Source organism: Sarcophilus harrisii, chromosome 3, assembly GCF_902635505.1.
Source record: "Sarcophilus harrisii chromosome 3, mSarHar1.11, whole genome shotgun sequence".
In the NCBI taxonomy this organism is placed as follows: Eukaryota; Metazoa; Chordata; class Mammalia; order Dasyuromorphia; family Dasyuridae; genus Sarcophilus; species Sarcophilus harrisii.
In genome coordinates, this window is record NC_045428.1 from 532,852,768 (window position 1) to 532,861,849 (window position 9,082).

At 34.5% G+C, this 9,082-nt stretch overlaps 1 pseudogene; it reads left to right on the forward strand.

Moving 5' to 3' along the window:
• The first annotated feature begins 8,104 nt into the window (after nucleotides 1–8,104).
• Nucleotides 8,105–9,082, forward strand: LOC100922810 (annotated as a pseudogene).

The following is a 9,082-nucleotide window of genomic DNA, read 5'->3' on the forward strand; positions in this document are numbered from 1 at the left end:
TTTTTGCTTTTCACTTTTCCCTTGCATTCTCTAATCCAGTTATACTAATATACTTCCAGTTTCTCTAATCCTGCACTACAACTCTAGCCTCCATACTGCTATAAATACTCAGAAAAAATTGGTGATATAATTTGGTTTGATTTACTTTTAAACTCCTTTGACACTTCAGTTAATTAGGCATGGTATGATAGTACATTGGCAACATTGCTGTATTTTTATGCCCACGTCAGCAAAGAAAATCATCCCTATAGAAAGCCAAACATTAGATCTGTTGATAATTGGCAATTCTCTAAGGAACAATCATATCTGTGGGGTGACTCCATCATTCAGTCCCACTTTTATATATAGGCTTGAAATTCACAATTAAAGGAGCATGTTCTTTCTAGTGGTAAATAAAAGCAGTCATTTCTTCCTTGCACATGAGCCTGGTAAGATGGAGGGATTTTGTTTGACTTTTTCCATCATGAATTTTGACACTTATGGAGATTGGTACAATTGCTCTATTATATAGGAAACAGAAATAGAGACTGTACTTACAATTTCATTAGTACTGTATATGGAAATCTCAAATGAAGAAATTCTCTACAAATAAAAGTAATATTTACCCTATATATAACTTAAAGTCTTAGAAAGTTGGTAATAATGATAAACAACTTGTGACCACAGTGACACAGGAACATTTTTCAGAAATAGCTCTTTAATGAAAGGACATGAATATCTTTCTTGGATACTCATCTAGATCTTTATCTATGACTACCCCTACGTGCTTTTTTTTTTATCACATTGGACTCTATTTTGCTTTCTTGTTGCTGTAGATATGTTTCTCTATATGGGATCTGAGTTAGCAGAGAGTAGAAACAACATTTGTTCCACAATGTTGGACTCAGGGAAAAGTATATTTACTGGTCACTGAGTATATGTCTGTGGAATTAAGTTGAATTAGGGACCATAAAAGAGGTGGGGTAGTGGGAAGGAGCATCATCACCATATAAGTAAAATAGAAGTAGAGGAAATTCAGAGACAAGGAAAGAGAATGGGAAGACCCTATCTTCAATTGTTAAGAATGTTAAGCCTCTGTAAGGTTGTTGGGTTTTTTTTAATTTAATATCTTAATTCTTCTCAAATCCAGTTCTTCTCAATGTAAATTTAAACCTTTTTGAGGAGACAAAGGAATACATGTAGTTGCCTCAACTGAAACCCTTGAAATCATTTTGCATGATTACTTACTTTAAGGAACTATTTAGGTTTAGATCACTGTGCAACATGAATAAGCGAATAGGCATGGGTAATACTAGGGGCAGCTAGGTGGGGAACTGGACAGAGTGCCAGGTCTAAAGTCAGGAAGATGATTCTCTCTGAGTTCTAATCTGGCGTCAGATACTTATTAGCCATGTAACCCTGGGCAAGTCACTTAATACTGTTTGTGTCAGTTTCCTCATTTGTAAAACGAACAGAGGAAAGGAATGTCAAACTGAGCATAAGAAAAACAATTGACCAAAAACAATATGGGTGATAGGATTAGAAATAGGGAACTAAGACAATGTTAAGATAATTTATTTCTGCATAGTTTTAGATATTGCCTTTTATGTTTGGGACATTCTCCTTTATTTCTTAGCTTTTATTGTTGACATCTATTCATTTATTCTTAAAAAATCAGTATTGCTGATACTGTTTCACGTATTTTTACCTCCTCTGCTTTCTTGTTCTTTCCTTTGTAACAAATTAAGACAATTAAGAGAAACAAAACACTCAGTGAATCATTTCACAGTATTATGCATTATGTTTTTCATCTGTGTTTCCTAATTGTTTATCCAAAGGAAGAAGATATGTTTCATCATTTGTTCTTTGGGTCCAAAATTGGTCATTATGATAACTCATTATTTGACTTCCTTTTAGTACACTTTTAAATTTATATTACAGTAGTCACTGTACTATTCTATAAACAATTTTATGATATATGGCTTTCCTATTGCTGCTTATTTCCATCTATGTAAAACTTTCTACTTTTCTTCATACTTGTTTTAGTTATGTGTCATAATATTTTATTGAATTCACATATCCAAATTTGTTGATATATTACTGAAAGGACACTGATTTTTTATCTACTTTTTTTTTTTTGGCTAGTACTTTTAAGAGTGCTTTGTCATATATAAGATTTTTCTTTCTGTCTTGGACTTCTTTGGGATATATGCTTATTCAGGTAAAACTAAAACAAAGGACATGAATTATTTAATGCCAGGTCTATTCTCCCAAAACTCAATTTCAAACTATGTGCTTTTTAACAACACTAAAAATCACCAAACTAGAAAGTACTCATCTGTCTCCTTTGTTTCTTATTCATTTTCACTCTGTCTCCATTAATTAACTCAATACATTTGGCAATGGTAAGCTAAGTGTGATGGTGCCATGCATAGAGTGCTAGGTCGAGTCGAGAAGATCTGAGTTCAAATGTAGCCTCAAATACTTGATAGCTATGTGATCCTGGGGAATTCACTTTACTCCTATGAGTCTCAGTTTCTATTTTTGTAAAATGGGGAGTCACCAGGGAAAGAAACAGCAAACAACTCTGGTATTTTTACAAAACAAACAAACAAACAAACAAACAAACAAAAAACAAACCAAAAAACAACTAATGGAGTGCCTGTGAGATCATGAAGAATTGTAGATCACCAAATGACTGAAGAACAACTACAAGAACAAAGCTAAATATAAACTCTGTGATTATCTAACAAGGAAGAAAGATGCATAGCATAATCCCAACCCCCCAGGATTTTACAATCCACTGCTGTTGCTTAGTCATTTCAGTTGTGTTGGATTCTTTGTGATTCCATTTGAGGATTTTTTTTTTTTTGGCAAAGGTACTAGAACAGTTTGCCATTTCCCTCTCCAGCTCATTTTTTATGAATGAGGAAACTGAGGCAAATAGGGAAAAATTACTTTCCCAGAATCACACAGCTAATAAGTATTTCAAGCCAGATTTGAACTCAGGAAGATGAGCATTTTTGACTCTATAGACATGAGATTCTGCCCACTGTATATACTACCTACCTGCCACCACCATAATTTAAGAAAATGATAAAGCACTATGACATTATAGAAGAGCAAGAAAACACATCAGAAATATTAGATAAATCTTCCTAGAAATAATAACATTTCATCTATTCAAAAGAATAGATTGGATTCTGAAAGGCACATTAGAAAAAGTCATTAGAGGAGAAATGGATTGGATAGGGAAAGGCATGAAAGCAGAAAAGTATATTACATATTTAGAAGATAAAAACCAATCCTCTTAAACCAGTGCCAATGATATGTATTGAGAAATGGGAACTCTTAAGGTGATTTAAGAAATTGGAAAGTTTTTAATGCAACAAAAGAAAGTAGAATTTTATTCAGTATATAGTAAGGAATCGCTCTTGTTTTCAGAATATAGAATGAGATGATTAGAGACTTCAAAATTTTTTTGTGTTCCTTCTGTTCTTCCAATGTAATGTCCTTTCCTTGATCCACATATGTAAGAGAAAGCAGAACAGTTTCAGGGTATTGTGGTACAGGTGATAATTCAGAGTCTCAACAAAAATATTTGGGAGCTATTAACTTCTCTTTCAGAAAAAAGGGCCTTCATCAAAATCACTATTATTTCTATTTCTTCACCATCCATGCACATTGTATTCCATTGAAATTTGCTTTTCATTTCCCACCAATCCAAAACTTCTCTCTCAAAGGATATCACTAATGCTCAATTATAAAATCCATTTGCATTTTGAGGATTTTGATTCTGTGAAACATTTCAATCAACAAATATTTATTAAGCAAAGACAAACATACAAACCACCTGTGGATAAATGGGAGAAATAAATGATGTCGTGCTCAGCTTCAAAGAATTTATGTTCTCCTCAGGTGGTGTCAGTGAGAAAATGAATAATTTTGCACAATGCTGAGAGTCCACTTATAAAGGAGATATCTGGGAATGTTTTGTACTTTAAAAGAAGATAAAAAGTCACAGAGGTAAGATTATAGAACATTCCAACGACAAAAGACAATTTGTACAGTTGCAGGAAAGTTGATGTGGGCCTGTTGAGTTTAGCAAAGAGTTATTAACCAAAAAAAGTTGGGATATAGAATACATGAAGGAGAGTATTGTGGAATCATATCAGAAGATCAATCATGGAGATATTTTCATACAAATTTGGTAGGTGATATCTTTTCCTGGGAGAAATAGGAAGGAATTCGGAGGTTTTTGAAGTCATTTGCATTGAAAAAAGACTGAAGATAAGAATACTACTTAGGTTATTAAAATAGTTAAGGTGATAGAAATAAGTGTAAAATAAAATAAGCATGAATAGAAAAAAGGAAACAGGTAGTAAAGGGTACATGAAAAGATTTTCAGAATTTGGGAAAATAAATGGATGTGAAATGTAAGGGAGAGGGAAAATTTAAGGATGAAACCTGCTTTATGAACTTCAATGGCTAGGAGGACAAGATAAACACGAAAATTTATGGAGAACTGATAGCTTGGGAAAAGAAGTAGAAAGCAATGAAGTAATTGATCTTGAGATACTATTAAGAGTACCCAAATATAATTATCCAGTTGCCATCAACTAGCATGGGGTGCAGGGAGGGACAGTGAAGAAAAACAAGTAGATTAAGAAAAAGCTTAGCCTAGGTGAGTCAAATGCAATACTAGACTTTACTACTTTATTCAAGCAAATAAGACCCATATATCACAGAGAAAACTTGTTCTTTCAATTGGGAAAAGCAATTGTGCAAGGATAGCATATTATCTTGTTGATATTTCATATAATTATTTTGATTGGGTGCTGTACTTTCCCAATATTGGCAGTTACTTTGTATACACCTGTTCTTCTGAACTTTGGTTATTATTATGTGCTATGTATCTGGGAGAGTGTCCAAGGATTTATGTCTGTGGGAAAAGATGTTGCACCTTCCTTATATCCAACATGAGCTCAAGGATCCACAGAGATGGATCTCCACATGCAGTAAGTATTACATAGGATTTAGATTACTTAGGATTTTGATTAGTGTGGCAGAACTAGAGTTCAGGTGGAGTATCAAGGTGACATATGAATATTTGAAAGCCAACTGGAAGAAGATAATTAAATCCACTCTTCCTAAGATGTCATCCTTTAATAGGACACCTTTAAAAATGAATATTCTCTTATTCTTCCAAACACTTTGAAGTAGAGTGGAGATTTCAATGATATCGTCATCATGTCTCTTATCTTTTAGTTTTGTACTTTATTTTTAGATAAATTCATTTTCTCTCTTATCTTTAATTTTAATATCTCTATCTGAAACCTTGAATTGCTTTCTGAAAGATAGATTGTGTATAATGACTGTGTTAGCACCCTGGATACTTTAGAATCAGGCAGAGTCAGGACAAGCAAAAGTCCTTGATCTTTATTCTTTGTGGACATGAGAGGAATGGCCACAAGAATTCGGCCAGGAGTCACTCTGCTTTCTTACTCCACCCTCCAATACCTCCTCCCAATCTCTCTATACACCAGTGGATAGGGGTGGGCCATTTTCCAAGCAAATGCTAATAGAATATTGTCCAATAAGTAATTAGCCTTAAGTGCTGGGTTATCCAAGAGCATCTGCTCAGAGATTCAGGCCTTTACAATTGTGGGTATCTGATTTTCAGACATTTAAGCCTGCATGTCCCACCAGCCTTTCATACTTTTTACTTGTAGCTGAGTTTATAATTCTTGAGTGTCCACACCCCCCAAATGAGTTACCTTCATCTGCCTGCCCCATTTATTCCAATAGCATTACACAACAAGTTTCTTGTGACCAAAACCTTGGTGGTTTTTATGTAGCTCTTTCTTTCAATTCTTTTATTGCCATTGGCAAAGTCCAGTTATTTCACCTTATATACAATATATCTCTTGTATTGAATCAATGTTTTCAAATCTTACTGCCACACTTTAGTCTTATCTTTGTCATTCTAATACTGGTTTCCTCTACTCTTTCTCTTCTTAAACATATTCTATCTTAAACATATTGAAGATATTCTATTAAAATGATATTCTATGTTTTTCTTTTGTTTACTGAGTGAACATTAGATTCTCGTGCTTAGTACTAGAGAATCTCCACTGTATGGAACTAGCTAAGATTATCTACCTTTCCTCATATTAAAGTCATACTAAACTTCAGCCAAATTATGCCACTCTCATTCCTTTACCTCATTCTATACCTTCCCATCTCCATAACTTTCCTCAGACTATTCTCAGCTATAAATCTTAAATTAGGAAGTGGATGATATCTTTTCAAGGATGTCTTAGAAGATTGTTGAATCATAATAGAAAAAGAGGCCACTAGACTGTATTGCTGTGGGCTGCACATTAAAATAGAAAACCACATTAACATTATCTATAGTTAGTTGTAACTTGTTTATTTTGTTAAATGTTTCCCAATCAAAGCACTTGAGAATGTTGTGGGTCCCACGAAGCCCAAGAAGTCCATATTTAAAACCTTACTCAGATTTTGACCCAATAAGGAAAGTTGACCCTCCTCCCCAACCAGTCTGGTATTGACAATTGACTCAGGATTTTCCCCAATACATCTCAGTGTCCTTCCTTTCCTAATTTGGGGAACAATTACTTCTTCTCAACCACATCCAATTTTTTTATTATAACTTTTTATATACAAAGCATATGCATGGGTAATTTTTCAATACTGAACCTTGCAAAAACTTTTGTTTCAACTTTTCCCCTCCTTCCCACCACTCCCTCCTCTAGATGGCAGGTAGTCCCATTCATTTTAAATATATTAAAGTATATTTTAAATATAATATATGTATATATATCTATACAATTATCTTGTTGCACAAGAAAGATCAGATTTAGAAAGAGGGTAAAAATAACCTGAGAAGAAAAAACAAAAATGCAAACAAACAATAAAAGAAAGAGTGGAAATGTTATGTTGTGATCCATACTCATTTCCCATTGTTCTTTCTCTGGATATAGCTGGTTCTGTTCATTACAGATCAATTGGAAATTGGATCCTCTCATTGTTGAAGAGAGTCATGTTTATCAGAATTGATCATCATATAGTATTATTGTTGAAGTATATAATCTTCTGGTTCTGCTCATTTCACTCAGCATCAGTTCATGTATATCTCTCCAAGCCTGTTTGTATTCACCCTGCTGGTCATTTCTTACAGAACAATAATATTCCATAACATTCATATGAGACAATTTATTCAGCCATTCTCCAATTGATGGGCATCCATTCAATTTCCAGTTTCTAGCCACTATGAAAATGGCTGCCACAAACATTTTTGCACATACAGATCCCTTTCCCTTCTTTAATATCTTTTTGGGATATAAGCCCAGTAGTAACTACACCCATTTTTAATGTAAAAAAGTTCCATGCTCAGCTCTCTCCTTTAAGTTTATACTCCCATTGAGATTTTGAGGCTGCACATATCTCATATAGCCTAAACCACTGAATGAATTACTTTGATTTAATCTCTGTAAGTAATTGTAAGTATATGCATTTTTAGCTTACTTGCTATTGGACATACTAATAAAGCTAATACTTGTATTACTTTCTCAAGGACTAATTTCCTGTAAATACTCAAACCTGAGGCTTTATTCTAACCCAAGGTTGATAATAACAAAAAATATATACTTTTAATCCAAAAATCAAATGTGACTGATTTAGGCACATTCAACCTTGTAAAAAAACCTCTAGTTTTCCAAATGTCCACATGATGTAAATACAAATATGTATTCCTTTATGAAGAGTGGAGACAAAAGATAGTGAATAGTATAATCAACTTCATTTCTATTTGATCCAATATTTACAGAAAACAACAGTAACAGACAATACAGAATTTTATCTTTTTATCAGTGCTTAATAATTTACTCAGTCATTCACCCTCTAATCAAGGAATCATTGCTTTAGTATAATAACTGAAGTACACCTTCAGCTTTAGGTTTATTTTATTGTTAAAGAAATAAGACCATGGGTTGGTTTATTGAAGGGAATAATTTTGAAGTGAAAATCCAAGATATCATTTTTAAACATTGTGAAGAAATTTCTCTTGTGTTCCTGCAGAACTTGAACTCTATGAAAATAAATGCTGTCTTCCTAACCTACAATGTTGACTTTAAGCAACATGACATCTCCATTTACAACCTTCCACCTCACTGGCGTCCCGGGACTTGAAGCAGCTCATGTCTGGATCTCCATCCCTTTCTGCTGTCTCTATACTATTGCTCTTTCAGGAAACAGTATGATCCTGTTTGTCATCATTACAGAGCAGAGTCTTCATGAGCCCATGTACTATTTCCTTTCTATGCTATCCGCTACTGACCTGGGCTTAATTGTTTCCACAATGTCAACAACATTGATTGTTCTTTGGTTTGACTTGAGAGAAATCTCCTTAGATGATTGCATTGTCCAAATGTTCTTTCTACATGGTTTCACAGTCATAGAAACTGGTATCCTGGTGGCCATGGCTTTTGATCGTTTTGTGGCTATCTGTGACCCTCTGAGATACAACACCATTCTCACTAATGCCAGAATCCTTCAGATTGTTCTGGTAATACTCCTGCGAATGATAGTGCTGTTGGTACCCACACTTTTGTTGCTGAAACGTCTGTCATTCTGTAAAATGAATGTGCTTTCCCATTCCTACTGCTACCACCCTGATGTGCTCAAATTGTCATGTTCAGATACCAGACCTAACAGCTTCTGGGGTCTAATTGGTCTCATCTTAACGTCAGGAATAGATATACCATGTATTATCATCTCCTACACCATGATCATCCGTTCTGTCCTCAGTATTGCATCACCCACAGAGCAGCACAAGGCCTTTAGCACTTGTGTATCCCATATTGGAGCTGTTGCTCTCTTCTACATTCCCATGATTACCCTGTCCCTGGTGCATCGCTTTGGCCAGTCAGCTCCTAAAATTGTACAAACGATGATGTCCAACGTTTACTTAATCCTTCCACCTGTGCTCAACCCTGTTATCTACAGTCTGAAAACTGCACAGCTTCGTGGGGCTTTGCTCAAATTGCTTCTTGCAAAGTCTCCTCCTATGTCAGGTTGA